This window comes from Schistocerca serialis, chromosome 1 (assembly GCF_023864345.2).
Source record: "Schistocerca serialis cubense isolate TAMUIC-IGC-003099 chromosome 1, iqSchSeri2.2, whole genome shotgun sequence".
NCBI lineage: Eukaryota > Metazoa > Arthropoda > Insecta > Orthoptera > Acrididae > Schistocerca > Schistocerca serialis.
This window is the reverse complement of record NC_064638.1, coordinates 251,409,353-251,437,156: the sequence shown is the minus strand read 5'-3', so window position 1 is coordinate 251,437,156 and position 27,804 is coordinate 251,409,353. Positions and strand designations below refer to the sequence as shown.

The 27,804-nt window shown below is 44.5% G+C and overlaps 1 non-coding gene and 1 pseudogene across 1 annotated transcript; one reads left to right on the top strand and one right to left on the bottom strand.

Moving 5' to 3' along the window:
- Positions 1–3,329: 3,329 nt before the first annotated feature.
- Trnaw-cca (transfer RNA tryptophan (anticodon CCA)) lies at positions 3,330–3,404 on the top strand. Its single transcript has one exon. It is a non-coding gene; the product is annotated as a tRNA-Trp (tRNA).
- A 15,994-nt stretch (positions 3,405–19,398) lies between these two features.
- On the bottom strand, positions 19,399–19,579 carry LOC126424198 (U2 spliceosomal RNA; annotated as a pseudogene).
- Positions 19,580–27,804: the final 8,225 nt, after the last annotated feature.

Genomic DNA, 27,804 nt, shown 5'->3' with positions numbered 1-27,804 from the left:
ATTACAATTGGTTGCTGTTGAGGTGCAAAAGTAAATTGTTTTCCATGAATTTTTTTCACAGATGAGGAAGCTTCTGTAATATCTTTCCAATATTTCACAATTATCGCTTTTTTGCAATATTTTCATTTTTGTGTTTGGCGCGCTATATTTGGTTATTTTATTATTGAAAGTTTTGAAGTTCCTTGAGTTGTTTTTCACGAAAACTTCGTTGATCTGAAAGACCAGACGGCGTTCTGGGTCTTTTTTGAGTCTTTTGAGATTTTTGCTCACTAATTTTTTTACACTTAAGAAGTCTTGTCTGTTATGTTCGTTTATCTGTGATTGCCGCTGTTGCCACGTTTTTCTTCTTAGTTCGAGGACTCAAGGACTGTCGTCTGCCAGGCTTTTTCTTTTGTTATGGTACAATAAGGCTGGAAGACCAAGAACGTATTGCTCGAATTAAAAAGTGTGTAAGACGGGGATATAGTCGTTCGCACGTACTATTCACTCTGTACATCAGAGGAACAATGACGGAAATAACAGAAAGGTTCAATAGTGTGATTAAAATTCAATGAAAAGATATCAGTGATAAGATTCGCTGATGACATTGCTGTCTTCAGTGACAGAATATAAGAATTACAGCATCTGTTAAACGGAATGAACAGTCTAATGAGTCAGAATATTGACTGAGAGTAAATCGAAGGAAGACGAATGTAATGAGAAGTAGTAGGAATGAGAGCAGCGAGAATCTTCACATCAGAAATGAGGATCAGGACCAGACGAAGTTAAGGAAATTTGCTACGGACGCAACAAAATTAACCATGACGGACATCTGTTAAGACTTCAGGAAATAAATTCCTTGGTACTAGAGGGAAATCCCAGTTTTGGTTCTGCATGTTTTCAGTAGCCAGTGGAATCCCATCTGAATTTATTCATTCTGGATCATAACTTCTGGGTCTGTTGTTGTTGGTGCAGTTTTTCCTTTTGGGGACCATTTTGAGTTTTATTTTAGAAAAATAGTGATCAGAACGTAATTTGGCTCCTCTGAGAACTTTGACATTTTGTATTCCTTTATGGAACTCCCATTCGATACCAGGTGATTGAGCTGGAACTCACGAAGGTATGGGTTAGGGGAGATTAATGATTTATGATTTCTAGACTGCTTTTTAAACGCTGTGGATTACAGGACAATGCTGTGTGCAACGCATAGTTCTATCAGTCTGATGTCATTTTGGTTAGTTTTGTTATGTATTGGATACCTTTTAGTTGAAAGCGTTTTTGTATTTCTTATCTTTCTCAGCCTGGGCATTGAAGTCCCAGGTAAGTATTGCGTTATGTGTTTTTGAATTTTTTGCACAACCTCCTTTTCGCAGTTCTTATTATTGTGTCAATTTCCGGGATCATGTGCATCCATATGCATGTATTCACATGTATGTATATACTGTTAGCAAATTTGGAAGTGAGTGTGGAGAGTCTTTCAGAATGTGATTTAAAGTTGACAATGAAGTCCAAAATATTTTAATCTCTTATGGCGAGTGTTCCAAAATGCAGTAGGGCTAGATTTTGGATAAAATCGTCCTTGGATATTTGCACTTGCAGAATGTAAAATTGATGTTCGTGTAAAGTTTATTTCAAAATATTGTGAATTTTAACAGCATTAAATTAACAATTAAATCGTTTTGTTTGGCCTTCTTACTACGAAGAGAACGCCCCTGTAACGGTTAAGTTTAGATCAAATGAAATAGTTCTTGCGTAACGTTTAGAAAAGCCTTTATTTTCTTTCATTACCTTCACGGGAAAGCTTGAGTTATTAAAGCTAATGTTATAGCGACTAAATTGATGGCGTAAGGCAGCGAGAGGTTGCTGAAAATCTCGTTCCATATTGGACATTCATGAGGAGACTTATGGAGCTGGAGATGCGATGAAAGAAAAAGAGGGCTGTTGGGCTTCTTTCACGTAGCAAACCTCCTTGAGCCGACGAAAGACTTACTAACAATTTGTTAAACATAATTGGGGTGGTTGTTATTAAGCTGTTATTTTTTAAATGCTGAAACCCTCGAACAATACTCACTACCATCTTTGTCTCATAAACTGTTTCATTTTTCTAACCCGTCTCTTCTGATCTTATATACAAGTGAAAATTAAACAGCAAGATAGATTGCCGCATTTCAGAAGTTCAGGAAAAACCAGCCCCCGCACACTCCTGCATCATCCTTTATCCCGTTCCGTCTTTTGTACTGTCGAAAGGAAAGCTGATGTTTAAACATTAAGTTTTATGGACTGTCGAATCTAGTAAATTTCTCCTATGTTTTGAACAATTTCTGAAGTCAAGAAATACAACACTCATTTCCAAATAACTCTGTATTCATAGCGCATGCTGAAGTCGCTGCGGTCGAGTCGAATTCTATATCTTCAAAATATACTGTCCATAGCACTTTTCGCCAGCATTAACGATTTACTGCCCTATCCGTTGCGTGCATGGGGATGCCCTCATTTCACGCTCCGTGCCGTAACTGCTCTTATATTAATTCTCTGACGAAATCTAAGGGAGATTCATGGTGGTAGAGGCAGCAGAAATGTAGGACTTTCTTCCCCAGATACCGGTTGACTAAATTTACCCAACGGCGTTTCACGAAAAAAGTGTCCCACTTATTCCAAAAATTTCCATCAAAGTCCGCAAAACATTTCTGTTATAGTATCGTATAGCCGACACTGAGCTGCCCTAATAGCATGTATAAGCATCTGCATCTACATTTACGTCATTACTCTGCAGCTCACAGTTACGTGCCAGGCGGAGGGTTCATTGAATCCAGAATGAGATTTACACTCTGCAGCGGAGTGTGCGCTGATATGAAACTTCGCGGCAGATTAAAACTGTGTGCCGGACCGAGACTCGAACTCGGGACCTTTGCCTTTCGCGGGCAAGTGCTCTACCAACTGAGCTACCCAAGCACGACTCACGCCCCGTCCTAACAGCTACCTTCCAAACTTTACAGTTAGGAGACGAGGTACTGGCAGAAGTAAAGCTGTGAGGACGCGGCGTGAGTCGTGCTTGGGTAACTCAGATGGTAGAGCACTTGCCCGCGAAAGGCAAAGGTCCCGAGTTCGAGTCTCGGTCCAGCACACAGTTTTAATGTGCCAGGAAGTTTCATATCAGCGCACACTCCGCTGCTGAGTGAAAATCTCATTCTTGAAACATCCCCCAGGCTGTGGCTAAGCCATGTCTCCGCAATATCCTTTCTTTCAGCAGTGCTAGTTCTGCAAGGTTCGCAGAAGAGCTTCTGTAAAGTTTGGAAGGTAGGAGACGAGGTACTGGCAGAAGTAAAGCTGTGAGGACGGGATGTGAGTCGTGCTTGGGTAGCTCAGTTGGTAGAGCACTTGCCCGCCAAAGGCAAAGGTCCCGAGTTCGAGTCTCGGTCCGGCACACAGTTTTAATGTGCCAGGAAGTTTCATATCAGCGCACACTCCGCTGCAGAGTGAAAATCTCATTCTGGAAACATCCCCCAGGCTGTGGCTAAGCCATGTCTCCGCAATATCCTTTCTTTCAGGAGTGCTAGTTCTGCAAGGTTCGCAGAAGAGCTTCCTTAAAGTTTGGAAGGCAGGAGACGAGGTACTGGCAGAAGTAAAGCTATGAGGACGGGGCGTGAGTCGTGCTTGGGCAACTCAGTTGGTAGAGCACTTGCCCGCGAAAGGCAAAGGTCCCGAGTTCGAGTCTCTGCCCGGCACACAGTTTTAATCTGCCAGGAAGTTTCGGTTCATTGAATTTCTCAACCGTTCCAATGTTGAAAACGAGCACTTACATCTCTCCGTAGGAACTCAGATTTCTCTTTTTTATATTGTGACAATCATTTTTTCCTCTGTAGGTAGGCGCTAACAAAATATTTTCGAGTTTGATATACAGAACAGCCTAAGTCGCAAGATTCAGTTTTTTTATTTAATTGATGATTTCGTGTTACCTGAACCTATTTCCAAATCACAGAAGCAGACATTGTATATTCCGTCACAGCATGCAAATCATGTTGAGACTGTACATAATATACGAAAGCCAACTTTTTCTATGTCATACATTGCTGGAAATCCAAAACACTTTAGCTTCTGGAGGAGAAAGTTGGTGATTAAAATTTCCTGCGAAAACCCTACCACAACAAAAAGCGAGTTTGTTTTAATGACTGCGTCCGCAATTCGCTTATCATATCCGTGGCACTATCATCCCTATTTAGCAATAATATAAAACGAGCTGTCCTACTTTGAACTTCTTCGAAGTCCTCCGTCAATCCTATTTGATTCGGATCCCATATCGCTTAGCAACACTGCAGGTGGTGATGGACGTGCGTAGTGTAGGCAGTTTACACTGTACATCTGCTGCGTTTTCTAAGTGTTCTCCCAATAAATGTCAGTCCTGGATCCTCTTTCCCCACAATATTACCATGTGATTGTTCCAGTTTAAGTTATTCGTAATTGTAATCCCTAAGTATTTAGTTGAATTCACAGACTTTAGATTTGTGTTGATTATTTTTGTAACCAAAATTTTGTAGAGTCCTTGTATTGGATAACTTCACACTTTTCACTATTGAGAGTCAATTGCCACTTTTCGCACCATGCAGGTATCTTGTCTAAATCATTTGCAATTGGTTTGATCACCTGATGCCTTTACGAGAATATAAACAACAGCATCATCTGCAAACAATCTAAGAAAGCTGTTCGGATTGTGTCCTAAATCGTTTATATATGTAGATTAGGAACACCAGAGGAGCTATAACACTTTCTTGGGGAACGCCAGCCGTTACTTCTGTTTTACTCGAAGACTTTCATTCAGTTACTATGAACTTGAACCTTTCTGACAGGAAACCGCAAAACCAATCGCGCAACTTCGGTGATACTTCGTACGCAATCAATTTCATGATAAGTCGCTTGTCAGGGACGAAAGTTTTTTGGAAATTTAAAAATATGGAATCAATTTGACATCCTCTGTCGATAGCACTCATTACTTCGTGAGAATAAAGAGCTAGTTGTGCTTCATATGGAACCAGTTAGTAGGGCTTTTTCCCGTTCCATTCACGTATTTCGCGCAGAGAAGCATTTTCTGTTGAACTCTAAATATCATGCAACCATATGTTAGTGTGCGAGTACACTCATCAGCCAAAATATTATGATCACTACCCACAGCGATGTTGGATGCCACGTGGTGGCGTTGCGGTCACGTGACGCGGTAACAAAAGTATGTAAGCGTAGCAGACACGGACGGGGGACCACCATAGCTAATACACTCCTGGAAATTGAAATAAGAACACCGTGAATTCATTGTCCCAGGAAGGGGAAACTTTATTGACACATTCCTGGGGTCAGATACATCACATGATCACACTGACCGAACCACAGGCACATAGACACAGGCAACAGAGCATGCACAATGTCGGCACTAGTACAGTGTATATCCACCTTTCGCAGCAATGCAGGCTGCTATTCTCCCATGGAGACGATCGTAGAGATGCTGGATGTAGTCCTGTGGAACGGCTTGCCATGCCATTTCCACCTGGCGCCTCAGTTGGACCAGCGTTCGTGCTGGACGTGCAGACCGCGTGAGACGATGCTTCATCCAGTCCCAAACATGCTCAATGGGGGACAGATCCGGAGATCTTGCTGGCCAGGGTAGTTGACTTACACCTTCTAGAGCACGTTGGGTGGCACGGGATACATGCGGACGTGCATTGTCCTGTTGGAACAGTAAGTTCCCTTGCCGGTCTAGGAATGGTAGAACGATGGGTTCGATGACGTTTTGGATGTACCGTGCACTATTCAGTGTCCCCTCGACGATCACCAGTGGTGTACGGCCAGTGTAGGAGATCGCTCCCCACACCATGATGCCGGGTGTTGGCCCTGTGTGCCTCGGTCGTATGCAGTCCTGATTGTGGCGCTCACCTGCACGGCGCCAAACACGCATACGACCATCATTGGCACCAAGTAAGAAGCGACTCTCATCGCTGAAGACGACACGTCTCCATTCGTCCCTCCATTCACGCCTGTCGCGACACCACTGGAGGCGGGCTGCACGATGTTGGGGCGTGAGCGGAAGACGGCCTAACGGTGTGCGGGACCGTAGCCCAGCTTCATGGAGACGGTTGCGAATGGTCCTCGCCGATACCCCAGGAGCAACAGTGTCCCTAATTTGCTGGGAAGTGGCGGTGCGGTCCCCTACGGCACTGCGTAGGATCCTACGGTCTTGGCGTGCATCCGTGCGTCGCTGCGGTCCGGTCCCAGGTCGACGGGCACGTGCACCTTCCGCCGACCACTGGCGACAACATCGATGTACTGTGGAGACCTCACGCCCCACGTGTTGAGCAATTCGGCGGTACGTCCACCCGGCCTCCCGCATGCCCACTATACGCCCTCGCTCAAAGTCCGTCAACTGCACATACGGTTCACGTCCACGCTGTCGCGGCATGCTACCAGTGTTAAAGACTGCGATGGAGCTCCGTATGCCACGGCAAACTGGCTGACACTGACGGCGGAGGTGCACAAATGCTGCGCAGCTAGCGCCATTCGACGGCCAACACCGCGGTTCCTGGTGTGTCCGCTGTGCCGTGCGTGTGATCATTGCTTGTACAGCCCTCTCGCAGTGTCCGGAGCAAGTATGGTGGGTCTGACACACCGGTGTCAATGTGTTCTTTTTTCCATTTCCAGGAGTGTATATGGGCTGCAAATGTGGAAATTCATTGAGATAAGCGACTTTGACAAAGGGCAGATTATTACTACGCAGAGCTTGTGAACAGATATCTCCAAAACGGCGATGCTGGTGCAATGTTCACGTGCTACTGTCCTGAGCATCTACGCGAAGTGGTAGAAGGACAGTGAAACTACGACTAGACGACGAATGGTTGGACGTCCACGACTCTTCACAGAAATTGGGGTTCGGCGGCTCCTTAAAATAGGATAGATAGTGATCTGTGGCATCTCCGTCGAAAGAGCACAAGAAGCGTGCACGCACAAATGGTACAGAGCACACCGTTCGTCGTACATCGCACATTGTTGGATCTCCGCAGCAGATCACCCCTACGGGATTTGCAGTGGGCACGGGACCAAAGATATTCGACCCTCGATCAGTGGAAACATGTTGTATATTCGGGTGAATCATATTTTTCTGCACTAGGTCGCTGGTCGTGTGCACAAACGCCGTCATCGAAGTGAACGGCGACTCGAAACATGCAGCACGCCATGACGCAGGCTCCTGGGAGCAGTATTATGCTATGGAAGACATACTGACAGCTGCGAACCACCTGCATCTCTTCATGCTTGATGTTTTCCCCGGTGGCGATGTCCTGTTTAGCAGTATAATTGTCTATGTCTCGAAGCCAGAACCGTGCTACTATGGTTTGAGGAGCATTATAGTGAACTCACGTTGGTGTCTCGACGACCAAATTCACCTGATATAAATCCTATGGAACCCATCTGGGTCGCTATCTGGCGCCATTACCGCGTACTCAAATCAGTTGTCCGTTATTTACGCGAATTATAGGACCTGTGCGTAGACAGCTAATGCCACATACCGCCACAAATCTACCAATATACTGTCGGATCCCTGATACGCAGAATAAGTGATGTATTTCGTTTCAAAGACGGACCAACAACCTATTAAGCATAATATAGTTTTTTGGCTCAATAGTGTATGTGACATTGAAACAGTTATTAAGGCTTTTCGCCGTTCCACTTACATATTCTGTGCGGAGGAGCTTTTCCTGCAGACTCCGAATATTACACTATAATGTACAGGCCGAACAAAGGGGACACTAATTTCATATGGAACTATCTTTACCTGTTAACTGTCTCTGAAAGTAAATCACCAGCTTATTTGGTATTTCGGCAGTCAAGTGTTGAATCTAGCTTCATTATCATTAGTGTTCAAGTGAATACGTTAAAGCTATCTGTAGCCCTACATAACCACTAATCAAGCTTTAATAATAAGAACGGCTTATACAGTATGCTGTATTGTTCTACAGGTCAGTTCTGAAGATGGTGACAGACAATTATACCTAGTACTCGGTATCACAGGATAAAAGAAACTGAATTAGTGCATCAGACGCCTGCATATAAAGATCATTTCTACAGCATTGCTAGAGAGACTACTTGCAAGCCGATAAAGCCAATATCATTACTTGTAGCTGTTGTCGAAGCTGCCCCTTAGTATCAGAGGACCCGCACAACCGACACGCAAGATAGGTTGCCGACCCTTTTCCAGCAGCGCGAAGAGAAACATCGCCAGAGGACAGAAACAATAACGGACTTTCCAAATAAACACGGAACTACTTCGCCAGATAACATGTGACAGTGTTCCACCAATCAGAACCCATGTAGCACTCCACCGACCTGGCTTTGAAGCACGCCTAGACCGTCAGACCAGCAGTGTTTACCAACTGCTAGGAACAGCTCCGTCCAGTACTTCCGCCGGCCCTAGCATTTTATTCACTCATTGTAGCATTGTAGTAGCATGATGTATTTTGTATTGAGTAGAGTAGACTTGGGTCAGTATTTTTCTTCCATTGTCTTGTTTTCTTATTTGGTTTGTCACCACAAGAGTTGTGGGTTTTCTTGTTGTTCTTGCGTTTTAAAACTTAGTGTAGGCCAAGAAGGCGTTTTTTCTTTAATTTTAATAAAGTGTGTTCAAATTCACTGTTAGTTCTTTTTCCTGCCGACCGCAGGACACAATACCTGTAAAGTATTCTAAAAGTTGTAAATAAACAAAAGCCGAAATTATTAAAACATGTAGTTACAAAGCGAGTGCTCCTTGCGACAGAACATCAGGTTTTGATTAAAGTTAAGTAGTAAACATAGAATAACGTAAATATTAACATCCATAATGCCAAAGTAGAGGTCTTGAGGAGTTATTAATTTTTTTTTAAAAAAGTACATTGTTTCATCGAAAAGAACTATACTTATTTCCATATATCGATAGAAAAAAAGTTTCGAGTATTAATCATAAGGCAAAATACACGGCTTTGCTTGTTACCACGTGTAGAAAATCTCGTAGCGGTATCTTGCACCGTTAAAGGAATACAACAGGTTTTACGATCACATGATTTACGTTGTGCATGGACAGAACTGGATTCACATAAGAACCTGTATCTCAAGGAAAAATACAAAGACATTGTTCTGCTTTCAACATTAAATGGAGTTTTGATACGTTAGAGATATCTAATATGCAGCAATGTACGACCAAAATGAACCATACGCAAAGTCTATTCAGTACGATTTTACCTCAGCAAACTCCTAAAATTTCGTGCAGTGATTTACTGAATTTGGTGCTACACAGTAGCTGGACAAATAACGAAAAAAATGCATTCCTTCATAGAGCCAAGATGTCAGACTATCAGACGTGAAAGGCTCTAACTTTGTACCCAATAGTTTTCTTAAAATTAGATAAGTATTTGATTGCGGCTGGCATGTTCCGTCAAGTACTTCACCGAAAGTAATGCAGCACGGCACATGTAGGACAGAGTACATATGTTTAACAGCTTCATATTGGATTTCTCAAATATTCACGAAGTCTTCACGAGTCGCAATGCCGTCGGGTCACTTACGGAGGGCGAGGCTGAAAACTAGCCTATGGTGGGTCCTGTTGAGGGCTGACTGATTTACATTCGTCAGTATCAAAAAGGGAAGTATTTTAATATCCACCATCCTCAAAAGGATGCACGTTGATACTATGGCGCAAAGGTAACGAACACTGATTTAGTTTGGCCCTTATGCATAGACTAATGAGGTGGCTAATTTCTTTTAAATGCAATTGCTACAGAAATTATGTGATGATCCCTTCAAAATATGTGAGCTAGAAAAGGAAGTTAAGTTATGATAACGAACCAAGAAGACAATGAGCTGTGCTAAAGTAAATGGATTTATCTGCATGAGCAAAAACTTAAAAATCACCTCCCTCTCAGCGGCTCCGACCACCATCACATGGAGCTCATCTGCAGACCCCCATCCTCATCCTCCTTTCTCTCCCTGTCCACCCCACTCCTGCGCCGTTTTCAGCTGTCACTTATCCCGATTCTCCGTCACCCTTAACTGTCGCCCCAACGCCATTTTCAGACTTCCCACCACTCACTGCACCACCTACGACAGGCTCCCAGCCAGCACGGATTTCCGCCCTCACGCCACAGGCTCTGTGCACCCACGTCCGTACCCCCTGCACCATCCGCCTCTCAGGGAAGACCTGCATCCCCGCCACCTCCCCCTGCAACACATCCTCCAGCCCCCTTCATACCCAGTTATGTGCAGAAACCTACTAAATGCTCTAAAGTAGACCCTGCCCCACCTTCTCTACAAAGAAAGCCCCTGATCCCCGTGTCCCACCCATCCATATGGACATGTCCCCAGACCCCACCCCTACAATCCCTTCCACCCACACCTTCGTCCTCTCCAATGCTGACCCTCAATTCCTCGATGCCCGCACGCTCATCCTTCCCACCCGTAAATACAGGGTTTCCATAAAGCCCCTTTACAACTTCAAAATTTTATTACAATGGCAGTTGTTGAAATATTTTAACAACATTTCGTTTATTGTAATCAATGTAAATAAAAGTTTTTCGACAGTGTTTAAGAGACCTCTATATGGGCTGCCTTTAGTTGCACGAAGACCATCAAAATGGTACTCGATTTCTTGCTATGTTCGCTGTAGCATAGCGTCATCAATGGTGGCAACGGCATTACGAATCCTTTGCTTCAAGTCAGCAATGTCCCGCATCTGTGTGTGATACATGATATGTTTTACGTACCCTCATAAAAAGAAGTCCAAGTGAGTGATATCTGGCAAATGCGGTGGACAAGGTATTGGCTCATCTCTCTCACTCCATCTGCCTGGAAATGTTTCATTGAGGAACCAACGAACATGCAGTCCCCAATGTATTGGTGCACCATCTTGCTGGAAAATGATAGTTGGTTGTACGTCAATCAATTGTGGTGCTACATATTCGGTCAGAAGGTCGAGATAAACATTTGCAGTAATTGTTGACTCGTTGAAGAAAAATGGACCAGTTATTCAGTTGCATATGATTCCACACCACACATTCACTTTTGGACTATCTCGTTGAAGTTCCCTAGTCAAATGGGCTGGTTCAGGCCCCCAGATTTTCACATTATGTTTGTTTAATGTCACAGAAACATGAAAAGTTGCTTCATCACTCAAACAAACTCGTTTGAGGATTGCTTCATCCTAAGAAAGGCATTCCAGCATGTTGAGTGCAAACTCTGTCCGTTTTGGCTTGTCATTTCGCTCAAGCGTCTGTAACAGTTGCACTTTGTAAGCGTACAACCGTAATTTCTTGTGGACGACATTATGCACAGTAGAACGTGGTAGTTGCAACTGTCTGGCAGCAGTGCGGATGGACCTCGTAGATGAACGAGTGAAGACGTTTAAAACGCTATAGATGTTTTCCTCGGATGTTCGTGGTCGCCCGCTCCTCCCTTTATCCAATACTGTCACTGTCTCCATAAATTTTTTGTGCCATTCGTTCTAAAGTATCGTTGAGTCTGAACATCCGATTTGGACTCAATAAACCAAGACACACATTATGCCGTCTCTTGAGGAGTTGCCATTTTATAGAGGTTCAGTTCCTTCCATCAACAGAGTATCTGAAACACAAAATTTTAGTATATATAAAAACTTTAGTAAACAGTGATCAGAGTAAAAGAAATTTTGTTAAAATATTTCATCATCTGCCATTGTAATAAAATTTTGAAGTTGTGAAGGGACGTTATGGACACCCTGTACTTACCCAGTGCCCCCACCTCCCTTCTCATTCTTCGAAAGGACTCTGTACTCATTGAATTACCGAGTGCTTCCTTCCACACCGATCTCATTTCCAAAATCCCATGCATCCAATTTGGTCCATGAGTCACCTTACCCCGTACCACACCCCATCATCTCCTCGACAGCCTCACCTTCCCCTATGTATGCCGACCTTCACCACCATGATCACTAAGCTTAACGCTGTGATCACGGAGGCTGAGATGTTGGTGGAACCAAATTCCCATGCTGACATTGAAATCTGCTTGGCCTGTCGAATCTTTAACGATGCCAGGCCGACTTACATTATCAGCCTATTCACTGAATCGTCCTCCTCAATAGACTGCCTCCTTACAGAGCGAGCCCTCATCTACAATAAACCTCACAAAGTTGACCCCTTCCAAATGGTTCAAATGGCTCTGAGCACTATGGGACTTAACATCTATGGTCATCAGTCCCCTAGAACTTAGAACTACTTAAACCTAACTAACCTAAGGACATCACACAACACCCAGTCATCACAAGGCAGAGAAAATCCCTGACCCCACCAGGAATCGAACCCGGGAACCCGGGCGTGGGAACCGAGAACTGACCCCTTCCATCCCCCCTCCAATCCTACTGCTGCCAACGTTGCCTTAAGTACAATGACCATGTTACTGCCTTCAAGAGGCCCCCTACCTGTCCCCACTGCAAAGATTCCCTCTTCCTGAAGCACTGCCCCAACCTCGCATCTCCCGCCTCCTGTAATACCTGTAATGAACCCCATCCTACTTACTCCTCTAAATGTAAAGCAAAACCTCCTTCCATTACCCCAGAGTTCACCGTCCCCATCTGCACTGTCAATGTCCCCGTACGCCCCAATAACTCGCTACACCCTCCTCCTACTGCCAAGGACATCATCCACTTTGTCACCATTGTCCTCCAAAACATCTAACCCTTCCAGTGCCCCAACAACCTTTCCCCGAACCACCCTCGCTGCCCATTCTGTCTTCCACCTCACAACCTGTGCCACCTACTCTCACAACCAGACCCACTTCACCTTCTCTCCCCTCACCACCCTCGTCTAAATCTCCTCTCCCATGGCATGACAACATTACAGTATCCTTTACAATAATATCCACTCCCTGCAGACCCACAAACTCCTCTTCCTCCACTCCCACAATCAACACTGCGTGGATGCCTTCATCCTAAATGAAACCTTCCTCCAACACCGTATCTCCATCTCCACAGCCGCTTACACCCTCCACCACACCGATAACCTGTACCCCCTATCACGTGGTGGGATTGCTATTGGCCATCTCAAGCACCTCCTTGTTTGACGCCAACCTCTCCTCAACAATCCCACTTAGCATCTCACCCTCACCCTCTTCTTCCCCACCCTTACTGTCACATGTGCCACCATCTACATCTGGTCTCATACCCCCAACCTGTATGATTTCCTGGCCCACAATGACCACACCATCTCCACCTACGTGGTTGCAGCAGAGCTCAATGTCTACAGCTATGCTCCTAATGAACTCCAATGGTGGCATCAGTTTATCACCACCCTCCAGGGTAACATGGTTCCTCTCCCCCAACACACCTGACCCAAATCCAACACTGCTGCTGATGTGATCCTAGCCTCTCCCAACCTCCTTGAGCCCATCACCTTGACCTAATTGGCAGTGACCATGCCCCTGTCCTCCTCACTATCTCTGGTGGTCGCCATACCTGCCCCATTCCTTGCCCTGACATTCCTCCTAAATGTGTCCATGATTACTCCCATGCCAACTGGGATGCCAACAGGGACTCCATACACACCCAGGTCGAATGCCATGACCCTACCATCCACTATTCCGACGAGATCTCCCAAACCACTGTCTTCTTCCACCAGATCTTGTCTAACGCCATAGCCACCCATATCCCTACCAAATCCATCCATCCTCTCCACCCAGCCCTGACCCTACAGGCTGTCCTTCTCCTTCATGAATTCATCACCTCTACAGGTCCTTCCTGCTCGCTCATGACTGGGACACATGCAACCACCACTGGCAGTTACAATGAGACATCTGCAACATGCTTACTGCAAAGAAACGCCGTGCCTGGGGACGGACATGCACACAACTCAATGCCACACTCCCAATAATCTCTTCCGAGTATTGGTCTGCTTTCCACCACCTTACTGGGAACCTCCCTACCCCACAGTACCCTCTCCTCCTTGATGACTTTCCCTTTCCTGACAGCCTCAGTAAGGCCAACCACTTTGCCTCCCATATATCCAATGTCTTTTTCATATCAGATGATCCCAACTTTCATTATTCCCTCTTCACCAATGTCATAGAACATACGGATACCTCCACTCTTCCCTTTGCTCCTAGCTTCCAGTACTTGGGCCACACACCACCATCAGAACTTAATGCTCCCATCACTACACAGGACATCAGCCTCATACTCTGTACTAAATGCAACACTGCCCCCCAGCCATGACAGTGTTACAGTGTTACCTACCACCATCTCAAACACTGCTGTCCCTCCTTCCTTGCAGTCCTTGCTACCCTCTACAACATAATCCTTGCCACCAGCTTGTACCCTGACCTGTGGAAAACCTCTTGTATCCTGATGTTCCCCGAACCTATCAAGCCTCCATTGTCTCGCCTCGGTGTTCAGCAAGCTCTTGGAACCCATCGTTACGTGGCGCATCCATCACCACCTCCAGTGACACCACCTTCTCCCCAACACCCAAAGTGGCTTTCGACCTTCCTTCTCTGCCAACGACCAACTCCTACTCACCCTTCCCCTCCCTCATTTGTTTGTTGGGTTGTTTTTTGGGAAGGAGACCAGACAGAGAGGTCATCAGTCTCATGGAATTCGGGAAGGAAGTCGGCCGTGCCCTTTCAATGGAACCATCCCGGCATTTGCCTGAAGCGATTTTGGGAAATCATAGAAAACCTAAATCAGGATGGCCGGACGCGGGATTGCATCGTCGTCCTCCCTCATTTGGAAATTAGCTAAAAATCGCTTAGTCTGTCCTGAGCTGCTGTGTGTGGAAGGATATAGGATAGTTCTTTGCTTTATTTGGGTGTTATCCTGTTGGAAAATTTTCTTTATTTCATTATTTTTGGGAGTAAATACAAAATTTAGACGGAAAACAGAACTGGCAATTACTGTACAGCCTTGGTGTGTGACCTAGTTCAGAATACCGCTCGATATTCAAATTATTGGCGGGAAACACTCATTTGTAACCTGATTACAGATCATCAGTCATATGGTTCAGTAGTTTCAGTTACATTGTAGTGGACATAATAATGTCTTTGCTCTAGCCTCTACAGGTTTCTGCAAGCCAGAGACCGCCACTCAGATTCTCCCACTCTATTTGAAAGAGCCTCATCTTTGTACCTCACCATACACTCTCAACTTACACTATAACTTCGAGGTCTTTGTCAGCTGCTATCGTTACATTAGCAATCATAGATCAATTTGTAGTTAAATAATATACACTTGTGGACAGTCACATTGTGACAGCTCGACACTATGTAGTCAACTGTCCACCAATCATGTGAGCCCGTCAGCATGTCACCTCGAAACTGAGACTCTACAATTCGGATCGAGGTGTAAAAGGCACTACGTGATTGACAAGTGCAGCAAAAGCATCATGTGGATGCTGCTACAGCAGAAGAGGTTGGCATACTCCTTTCGAATATGCAACGAAAAACATCTTTGCTTCTACTGAAATCGTAAGGGTGGATTAGGGTATTTGTGGAAGAATACAGACAATCAATAAGATTTGGATTGAAGCTTAATCGATAATACAGATGCGATATGTCCACCAGCATGCACTGAACAGTGGCTTGTGGCGTATTCGTTTTATGCTGGAATTACCTGTTAACAGGTGGGAAGAAATATGGAGGGGCTGGCAGCTGTCCAGAATGTAACTAAATCTGTTGCACAATAAAAGGGCTGGGCATCCTGTACACTGCCATCAGAAGCGCTAACCACAGAAATATCTGGCAGTAAGCATCAAGAACAAGCTGAAGAAGAGCACATACATCGCGGTCAGATTCATTTTCTGGAATCTTATGGGATGCAAGTCAAACACTGAGGACAGACATGTCGGTGAGCTAAAGCAGAAGATTATTTAAGGCTCAAATTCATGTATAAGAATGTTTGTTAGGGTGTATTCCATCCACTAACAAAGGGACAGCGTAGTAGGCGAGTGACCGCAATTTCCCGTCAGTATGTCACCTGGAGACTGTGGCACTACAACTTGGATCGGTGTGTAGGAGGCCCTAAGATGACTGCTGTTGCTGGAGAAAACATCGACACTGATTTGGTGTGGCTTGCACTAGTTGTTGCTCTCGATTTCTAAATAAATAACTACACTTCACATATGCATATTGCCATGTGGATATACTCTATTGTACACAGAAAATGGTATTATGATTAGTCCACTCCCAAAGAGCGTGTGGAGGAAAAATGAAAATGCTACCCTTGCAGTAGCTCTGACTTGTACATGGAGGTGTGAGGCTGTTGCGCCGGTGTAAATGGTTTAATGGACAGTGTGTGTATTGATAGCTCTGTGATACTTTTAGTATTATTTATAAAGGTATACCCAAATTGAGGAACAGGTTGTGTATTTCTCATGAAACGGTATGCTGTCAACGAAGACTCTGATACCATTATTCCATCGCATATCTAGCGTGGTGATCGATGAAATATGATAAAGGAGATTAAGACACTTAGGGATGTACACTCCTGGAAATGGAAAAAAGAACACATTGACACCGGTGTGTCAGACCCACCATACTTGCTCCGGACACTGCGAGAGGGCTGTACAAGCAATGATCACACGCACGGCACAGCGGACACACCAGGAACCGCGGTGTTGGCCGTCGAGTGGCGCTAGCTGCGCAGCATTTGTGCACCGACGCCGTCAGTGTCAGCCAGTTTGCCGTGGTATACGGAGCTCCATCGCAGTCTTTAACACTAGTAGCATGCCGCGACAGCGTGGACGTGAACCGTATGTGCAGTGGACGGACTTTGAGCGAGGGTGTATAGTGGGCATGCGGGAGGCCGGGTGGACGTACCGCCGAATTGCTCAACACGTGGGGCGTGAGGTCTCCACAGTACATCGATGTTGTCGCCAGTGGTCGGCGGAAGGTGCACGTGCCCGTCGACCTGGGACCGGACCGCAGCGACGCACGGATGCACGCCAAGACCGTAGGATCCTACGCAGTGCCGTAGGGGACCGCACCGCCACTTGCCAGCAAATTAGGGACACTGTTGCTCCTGGGGTATCGGCGAGGACCATTCGCAACCGTCTCCATAAAGCTGGGCTACGGTCCCACACACCGTTAGGCCGTCTTCCGCTCACGCCCCAACATCGTGCAGCCCGCCTCCAGTGGTGTCGCGACAGGCGTGAATGGAGGGACGGATGGAGACGTGTCGTCTTCAGCGATGAGAGTCGCTTCTGCCTTGGTGCCAATGATGGTCGTATGCGTGTTTGGCGCCGTGCAGGTGAGCGCCACAATCAGGACTGCATACGACCGAGGCACACAGGGCCAACACCCGGCATCATGGTGTGGGGAGCGATCTCCTGCACTGGCCGTACACCACTGGTGATCGTCGAGGGGACACTGAATAGTGCACGGTACATCCAAACCGTCATCGAACCCATCGTTCTACCATTCCTAGACCGGCAAGGGAACTTGCTGTTCCAACAGGACAATGCACGTCCGCATGTATCCCGTGCCACCCAACGTGCTCTAGAAGGTGTAAGTCAACTACCCTGGCCAGCAAGATCTCCGGATCTGTCCCCCATTGAGCATGTTTGGGACTGGATGAAGCGTCGTCTCACGCGGTCTGCACGTCCAGCACGAACGCTGGTCCAACTGAGGCGCCAGGTGGAAATGGCATGGCAAGCCGTTCCACAGGACTACATCCAGCATCTCTTCGATCGTCTCCATGGGAGAATAGCAGCCTGCATTGCTGCGAAAGGTGGATATACACTGTACTAGTGCCGACATTGTGCATGCTCTGTTGCCTGTGTTTATGTGCCTGTGGTTCTGTCAGTGTGATCATGTGATGTATCTGACCCCAGGAATGTGTCAATAAAGTTTCCCCTTCCTGGGACAATGAATTCACGGTGTTCTTATTTCAATTTCCAGGAGTGTATTTATAAACAATCTTTCGGTATCGATGAACTGCATGTGTGTCACTTTTATTTTTGCAGTCCTTGTATAAAGATGCAATAGTAAGGCTTCCTTTGCCATTAAAAAACGTGTATTTCGCGTAGCTGTCATATTGGAAATTAGGGTACATACAGGGGCTTACAGACATTCATTTATACTCTATCATTACGCATGTGATAGGAAAAGGAACGGGGAAATCGATAATACTGCAATGACATAGTACACACTGTGGTTTGTGGAATGTGTATTTCGATGTAGGCCCCTGTCTATAGCAGGGTTGCAACATCAATAAGCTATAACGATTTGCAGAGGATTGAGGACCAGTGAGCGATGGAGCTGATTGTAGATTGAACCTAAAATAGCTGAAGAGACTTGCTACTATTTTATTGCGTCATTAACTATAAATCAGTAGAAACAGCACCAATATTTGGAAGTGAGTATCTACATGGTCATGAATTTCTCCTTGTGATAGCCCTCTACATAGCTACTGATGGGCCGAGGAGTAGGCAGCCTTCTAGCTAAAGGAACCATGCTGCTGCAACATGGTGGGATTTCGGGAGAACTAACACGGATCTGTGACTTACCTCGGGGCACAAATTGCTGTATATCGAAGACTGGAAGATTAGTGTGAATATGGGAGGGTAAGCGATACTTCTACAAAAGGGAGGTTGAGAGGTAATCACCTTACCACTTCTTCTGTTGTGGGCAAACTATTACAGCTTCTGATATACGTGTCGCAAAGTGATTCCAATGAGAGAAAGGGTAATATGAAGCTTTTTACTGAGAGACAATCAGGTGGAGAGTTTTTGTCCCTTGTTTTCACGATAAATTAGAGACAACATTTTTCTTTCAGTGTTGTGTACCCATGAAAGGATGGACCGATATCTTAATAGGTAGATTAAACTTATGTCTACTTCGCCAGTCATCGTACAGTGAATTGTGGAGGGTATTGTGGAGAGTACCCTCCACCACTAGTAGTCATTTCCTTTCCTATTCCACTCGCAAATAGGGATAGGGAGAAAAAGACTGTCTATATGCCTCCGTATGAGCCATAATTCCGGTATCCTATCTTCGTGGTCATTAAGCTAAATGTGTGTTGGTGACAGTAGAATCCTTCTGCAGTCAGTTTTAAATGTTGGGTGTCTAAATTTTCTCAATAGTGTTCCTTGAAAAGAACATCAAATTCCCTCCAGGGATTCCCATTTGAGTTACCCGGTGAACGTAATCGGACTACAGGAAAAAAAATTACACTCCATGCAAAGAGACTATCATGATAAAGTTAGTTAATTAGTTAATCAACTTGATATCGATGATGTGCAGTTGGGTGGTGGAAGCGAGGGCGAGAGTACCACAGACATGAATCGCGAGTTGAAGCTGTAATCAGGCGTTTTATCTTCAACCTACACAGGGAGAGATGGCCATCGTAGTAAAATCACCTACATTACCGAATTTATAAGGTGATCTGTAGTATCAACCTGTTATTTGCAACTCATCTGTGCTGCTATGAGGCATCCTGTGACAGAGGGCAGAGCGTGCCCTTAGCGGTCCGTCATGAGCCAAAAATGAGTTTAATGTAGTCCTGTGATGCAGGACATAACAGATATTAATCTGAAAAGAACAGACTTTTTTACTAGGTGAGAGAATACTTCGTGGAAATGTAGTCTATGCCATACTGATGTACAGGATTTTCTTACTAAGAATCAAAGATACTTTAGCGATGTGCAAACGCGTGTATGATCCGGTTTCTTCTGTCTTCGCAAATAAAGGGCATTAAAGGTAGGAATCCATATTTCACTTGAGGAATTCGAAGTGTATGGATATCAACCCCATCTCAGACTGGATAAAGTGGATTTTTTAAACTGCAGAGCCTATGTTGGGTTCGAAATTGCAGTCAGAACTCTACGTCCAAGCTGCCCCTGCTTATCTCGCAGTGTGCTAGGAGTTGGTGACGCCTGTCAGTGGCCGGCCGTGGGCCTGGTCACGGTGGCTTGGCTGACCACAAGCCGCGGCTTATCGGCAAGTATAAGAGAGGCTACCGCTCTTGGGAGGACACAATACACTCGGTAGATGGCGCTGGCCTATGCTGCAGGTGATGCAGTTGTTTCATGTTGAGATGTCGGGTTCAGGTAAATTTATGTGCACTACGGTCGTAAAAAATATTGTACAATGTATTGTCCACGTTTCTATTGGCTATGTTGCGACTTGAGATTCGTAAATAGTTATGTCTTTTTCATTCCCCTAGGCTGATGCTACATGACTCCTATATATAGGGAGCACAGTTGTATAACAGCACGGGCTTCCTCTCACGCTGTCCTTACTACGTAACGCTCAATGATACCAACTCTCGTATGTTTTAATCCTCTGCTGGCATCCCACAGGGGTCCGTCCTCTCCCCTCTCTGCTATCCCCTGTACACCGCCGATATGCCCAAGCCACTCAAACCTGTCCACCCCCTCCAGTATGCTGATGACACCGCCTTCCTGGTTCTCCAACATACCCTTTAACGGTCTCAGCACACCCTCCAAACCCACCTTGACCTGTTCACTACTTTGGTGTAACCAGTGGTTCCTTTGTATCAACCGCTCCAAAACCCAGACACTCATCATAGTCTTCACCACATGCTCCTTCGTCTCCACGATTTCTACCTAACCATTTATGGTCGTTCCATCCAGCCCCACCTTAACCTCAGCCTTGACTGTCAACTCACCTGGACCCCTCATCTCCTGACCATCCAGCAGAAACCCCATTCCCACCTCCTCCTCCTCAAACTCCTGTCTGGCCAGACATTGGGATTGCATCCTTCCACTATCCTCCACACCTACAAATCCCTCATCCATCCTATCCTCTGTTATGCCGGTGCTGCCTGGATCTCCGTCCCCTTCCCCAACTTTTATATGGCCCTGCAAATCCTGGAAAGCCATGCGCTCCGCCTTGCCTTCTGTATATGCCTTCCTTCCCCAACTCCTCTGTGACCTCATCCCCTTCCCCCACCTCCCCCTTTTCCTTCAACATCTCTGCATCTTTTACACCTCAGACTTCATCCCACCACCCCCTGGTTTTCTCATTCCTCTCCAAACCCCGCTCATTGCCGCACTTCTATCACTCTATCGCTCCCTCTGCTACCTCCACACCCTCGATCAGGTCAATTTCCAGCACCTCCCCTTCCCCCCATCCCCCCATATGTTGAACTTCGCTGTGACATCTACCCTTCCTCCCAACTGTAACCTGGCCCCCTTTTCCTCTCCCCTCCTTCTCCCAGAGCGGATTTTCCTCCCCCCCCCCCCTGAGTCTCTGAGCCCACTCCTTTGCTGTTTTCCTCTCCCATCCCTTCCCTCCCTGGCCAACCCTTAGGTGCGCCCCCTATCTCATCCCCATTTCTCTCCCCTCCTTCTTGTCTCCATTTCCCTTCTCCCTTGTCCCCAACCCCTCACAGATCCTCCCAGGTTTTCATTCATTATCACATGTGCTGCATTAGTGTTGTGTTCAGTGATGTTATACATTGTCATCAAGTGATGTGGTTTTAATTGTGTGCTCGACATGTATATAGTCCATGATTGTTACATGCTATGCCATCCATCACGTGGCTGTTTTAATCATTCTGCAACATTTTATGCTCCAGCCGTACTTTGCCTAGTAATGCTTACGGTGTGTGTTTTTTGTGTAAAATACTGTTTTAGATTTTTACCTCCGCTTTACAGTCGCCGCATTTTGTATGCTTTCTTATGTTCTGCCTTTTTCCTATGTTCCGCCACGTTTTCTTCTTTATATTTGTTTTAAATGTTTCCCTGTCTGCTTGTAACGTCTCTTGGCCGAAGAGTCGCGCCTATGCTGCTGCCAACCCGCCCCTGATGGGGAATTGCAAATACAATAAAGGAAAAATAAAATGACAGCATGGGCATTCAAGGGTTGGAACCTATCTTCGTTGGTAGTTCTCACTATGTGTCATTGTCTTCCCTGCCAGTGCTTACTACCCATCATCGTGTTTGATGGCAGTCATCATCTTCACGCTGATGTCTCGCCCTCGTCACTGATCATCACCAACCTACATCTTTGCTGCCAATCTTCGCCTCCATCAGCGTCACCGGCGTTTGACCGCCTGTTTGTCAATTCCACCGCCTCCATCTGTTGATCGCCACCCCTGCCTCATGCCTCACATAGCTGTTTCCATCCCTGTCAAATGGGAAACATTCTCAACGTTCACAATTCCACCACAGCTCGTCACCATCCTTAAAGCACGTCTTTGGTGGTTGCTCTTTACAACCAACGCTGTTCATCACTCTCTGCCATCATGGACTTCTCTGCTACATCAATCATTTACACTTCTCCATCTCCTCCTCGCACTGCCACCACATACCAATGCTGACGTTCACACACAACACAGCCTAGGCTGTTGCAAACAACCCATAGGGCAAGAGCGGGCGTCAGCCACGCATGCATTCACAGGCAGGCGCAGGTGATGGAGACTACCTGTCAAATGGACACATTGCGCGCGTTGTGCACATGCGCGAAATGCTTGCACGCCTCTGCCTACAGGTGCTCGGGCTGTGGAGTACGGTAGTCATAGCAGCCAGGCTGCCAAGGCCCATGTGGCTGTTTGTAAGGAAAGTTTAGATCTGCTGAAAGAAATGGGCAGCACACTTAGCACAGCATATGGATTGAGTATAAACAAAGGAGAAAGGAGAATAATGACTTGCTTACTATCGGAACAGTATCTGCAATGACGCAGTAGTCGAAGACCATAAAAATTCAACCTATGAGGCACGAATATACAGGATAGCTGAAGCGAGAAGGATGTTTAGAGTAAAATGGCAGAGGCAAATAAAATTTTCTTCAGTAGAACCACACCTGTATCTTATATCGATATGGAATTAAGGAAGAAGGTAGTGGAATCCCTGCAAGCGTTGTTAACAGGTATTTCTAACTTCTAGTTGAAATCCCGATTCCCGATTGAATCTTTTTGGGGTAGGTGAAAATCCTGATCATACAAAAATGAATAATATGTCATATAATGTTATGGTCCCCAATTTAAATTGTGCATTTTGGGTTTAAAACTGAGGAGAAATCTTGCAAAAGTTACTGAAATTTAAAATTCTTCTTTTAGTTTTACTCAGAGTGCGAAGTTTGGAAACCTGACTCAAGAGCTTTGTTTTCGAGTTGCGAGCCGATCATAACAGTGCTTACACTTTCTCTGTCAGAACAATTAAGTAGTGTTGAACAGTTTCCTTCGTGAAACATTTTTAGAAATACGAATTAGTCGTCAGACAGAGAAACCAAAGAAGTGTCACTACCTAAAAAGAAAAAAAAGTTGAAAACTAAGTTCAAGAATGAATCGTGTATAGTTTACTCGTGGCTTCGAAAAGATAAAGACGATGACAATGCTCAGTGTACTGTAAGCCTCTTATATTTCAGTGTTTCTCATGGAGGTGAAAAAGCGTCCAAAGACACGTAAACACTGCAACACAAAAAAACTTCTATTCAAAAATCGTCCGCGGAAACGCAGATGATAGTAAGTTCTTATTTTTTCCTCTCAAGGAAGTGTAGAAGAAGAAAAAGTAATAGCCACGGGAGCAGCCTTTGTATTTCATTCAGTTAAATAGTGCCACAATTATATTTCTGTGAACTGCTGCAGCAGTTTGTTCCAACAGTTGTATAAATAAAATCTGAGAAATATTCATGGGGACGCACAAAGGCAACGAAGATAATTTCGAAAGTACTGGGTCCGTAATCAAATGAGTGAACAGTTGTGCACTTGGACAACACTGTTTATTATTCTATTTCTTTGGATGCACCCAAAGAAGGGAACATTAAAACCTCTCCACTGGTAGTGAGTTATTTTGCTTGTGAACAAGGTATATGGATAAAATTGCTCTCATTTTATAGCAGTGATAGTGAAACATCGGACTCAGTTGCGGCAGGAATCAGAAGTAAGCTTACCAAAGCATCTTTACAGTTGAAGAATATCAGCAGTTTTTCTGATAACATCGCCTCTGTTAATTGTGGAAAGAATAAAAGAGTATAAGTCAAGCTTCGCAAGGAAAATCTAAACTTGATTGCAACATCATGTAACTGTCATCTCTTGTATAACGCCGCAAAGCAAGCAACAAATGCGCTTCGAGTGGATGTAGAAGCCATTGTTTTTAAGATATGTAATGAATTCAGTCGGTCTACTAAAACAGTTAGTGAGCTAAAGAAAGTCTTCGTTTGGATGGACATTGGATGACGAGATATTTTAAAACTCCTATCAACAGTTGGCTATCTGTCATTCCGGCCATAGAGTGAACAGTGAAAAACTTTAAGCCAATCAAATCGCACTTCCTCTCGCAGGAGTACACAACAAAGAAACTTAGAGACACATTCGAAGATGAACCATTTTTGATATATCTGGCCTGTATAATGAAAATAGTTGGTTATTTTGCATCATAAATCCAAAATTGGAGTCTGATGATACGATTATAACATATTTATAAGACCTTACGAAACACTTTAGAATCTCTCTGAAACAAAGAAAGAATAATAGTTTTATGACTCTGTGGCATCCTCACTCGTCTTGAAGCCAGTAAATGGTGATCGTGTAAGGAGAGGCAGCCGATTAGCTGCAGCATGATACAGACTACCTAGACAAAGGATCTGGCTTTGAAGAGAGCATGAACAACGTTTTCATACCATTTTCATTAAAAAGGAAACAGTGCTCAATTCCAGAATTCACAGTAGTGATTTCTCGATAAAAACTTCGTACAGACAAGGATTTCATGTTCGACAATGTGCGAAATTAACACGTTTCTCAAGGAAGAAGAAGAGAACTTTTTTAACTGCATGAAATGTTTACGTCGTTACGTAAAATGTGGAAGCCTGCTCAGAGTTTTCTGTTTTGTATTTTCTATACCTTATTCTAATGCTGCACCAGAAAGAATTTTCACTCTCACGAGCAACATTTCCTGGGTTGAGAGAAACCGTTTGTCGGTGGAGATATTCGAATTAATGGTGAAGCTGAATTATTCATATACGTGCTAGCAGTTTCGTCGATTTCTGGAGGGCGAAGAAGAGAAGATTCAACTAAAGAGGCTGAAAAGTGAGCAGAAATATCAATAAGGTAAAATGCAGTGCTTCGTTATATCACATATTGAATATTAAACCTATAGGTGTTCTGTCTAGATTTCGTAAAACATCCCGATTTTGTTCAGAAAAAGAAACCTGGCGACCCTCATGGTGCACAGTAATGTGTGGAAGTGAAGTGAGAACCATCGGAATTCTAGAAAAAAAAAAAAAAAAAACCTTGAAGCATTTGAAATGTGTGCTACACAATAATGTTAAGAGTTATGAAATGGAGACGTACTGAAAAAAGATAAGGATACACGCCTGTAGAAGATGCAAGAACAGGTTATGGTATAGCTGCTATGGCGGATCCGTGTAATAGTTTGCTAGGTGGTGAAAGGAGTAGTAGTCAGAGAAAATGCTAGGAGCAAACTCCAGAATATACAGCGTGTTTCACAAATCATAGTAATGGTTTCTGGCTGTTGTTGAGGGAACTAATAGTAAATGACCTTTCGGAACCAGCGTCCGTAACGTGCGCCGTACAGATACCATGCAAGGCTACATTTACTGGTTTGGAAGACTGTGAAATGGATTTCTAACAGCAAAAATACTCTCATGTGAGAATTTAGCACACATGAACATTCTGACCCTTACCCACCGTTTCTTCTGGCACTGTTATTCATGCTCACCAAAAAGTCAGCTGTTCTCGCGGAAAAAACTGTGTTCCCAGAAGTTTTGGAAAGGAAGCCATATACGGAGATATACTGTTTAGAGATGAAATAAGTTTGAAGATCAGCTCAGTTTCAAATCTTCCACTTCGCACTGAGCACACAAACTGTGAAGAGGATGCCGTAGTCAGTCTCTCTTGGAGCTATGACATCGTATACAATTTTCATCTGACTGCAACAAAGGCTACAAGAACCTCATTCATTAGTAACTTGGAGGGTTCTCGGGTAGCGCTCCATGGACGCTCCGTCCTCTAAACTTTGAAGAGGACACTCTTCGTCACGTAGAAGAGAACCCGAGAACAAGTACTTCAAACATTGCCTATGTCATTGGGCTCCTGTAGAGCAGACAGGTCAAAACTCATTCTCTCCACTGTGTGCTTACCGTAAAGTGGGATACTTGAAAGTGATCCGATCTTTAGAATTATTTTACATCAAAACTAGTCATTTCCGGACGTAAGTTACCTATCAAAAATTTTTCTCTACAGACCCTGTAAATGGATAGTCATTGTGAAACACGCTGTATAAAACAGGTTTTGCAGAATGTTGGGTGTCGTAGCAACAGATTAGCAGAATATAGGGAAAGATGGAAGTCAGCATCGAACAAGTGGAAAGAATTTTTGAAGGAAAACTGGCTAAGCGAGAGTAGGACTCGCGCACTGAACGTTATGCACAAACTTAGTTATGTTTATATGTAGTTCATTCATCTTGGGAATCAAGAATATCAACGAGTTTTGCCTGTTATCAATATCGATATTTCGGAAAAATATCGTCCACACAAATCCGAAGACTGCGAGAGCTGACAAGAGCTAGAATTGCCGCACAATCAATTTAACAGCTCATGCATCCAAGTTGCTGAGAACAATAATGTACAGAAGAATGGAAAAGAAAATTCAGGATGTGCTAGATGACGGTCAGTTTGTCTTTAGAAAAGGTAAAGGCATGAGAGAGAGTCAATTCTGACGTTACAGTTGATAATGGAAGCAAGACTAAAGAAAAATCAAGACACGTTCATAGGATTTGTCGACCCGGAAAAAGTCTTCGACAGTGTAAATGGTGCAAGATGTTCGAAATTCTGAGAAAAATTGGGGTAAGCTGTAAGGAGAGGCGGGTAATATACAGTATGTATAAGAGCCAAGAGGAAATAATAAGAGTGGACGACCAAGGACGAAGTGCTCGCATTAAAAAGGTTTTAAGGCTGGGGTGTAGTCTTTCGCCCCTACCGTTCAATCTGTACATCGAAGAAGCAATGATGGAAATAAAAGAAATGGTTAGGAGTGGAATTAAAATTCAAGGTGAAAGGATATCATTGATAGGATTCGCTGATGACATTGCTATTCTGAGTGAAAGTGAAGAAGAATTACATGATCAGCTGAATGGAATGAACAATGTAATGAGTACAGAATATGGATTGAGAGTAAATAGAAGAAAGACGAAAGTAATGAGCAGTAGCAGAAATGAGAACAGCGAGAAACGTAACATCACGATTTATGGACGTAGATGAAGTTAAGGAATTCTGCTACCTAGGCAGTAAAATAACCAATGACGGATGGAGTAAGGAGGACATCATAAGCAGACTAGCAATGGCAAAAAGGGCATTCCTGACCAAGAGAAGTTTACTAATATCAAATATCGGCCTTAAATTGAAGAAGAAATTTCTGAGAATGTACGCCTGGAGTACAGCATTGTATGATATTGAAACATTGACTGTGGGGAAATCGGAACAGATAAAATCGAGGCATTTGAGATATGGTGCCACAGACGAACGTTGAAAATTAGGTGGACTTATAAGGTAAGGAATTAAGAGGTTCTGCACAGAATCGGAGAGGAAAGGAATTTGTAGAAAACACTAATAAGGAGAAGGGACAAAATGACACTACGAGAAAACTTGTTCATCGTTGGCAAAAATGTATCCAATTGTCTGGTGATTATGTGAAAAAGTGAATATCCGTATTAAAGATCACATTATAAGGATTATTTCTGTGTTTAATTTATTAAAATATTCCCATCCAAACTCAATTAATGAAGGTGGAGGCATTACTTTTCATTCAACACTCGTACACCCGTTAAGACCTGAGAGAATGACCTCGATGGTACTAGAGGTAGCTGTAATGGGCAAAAACTG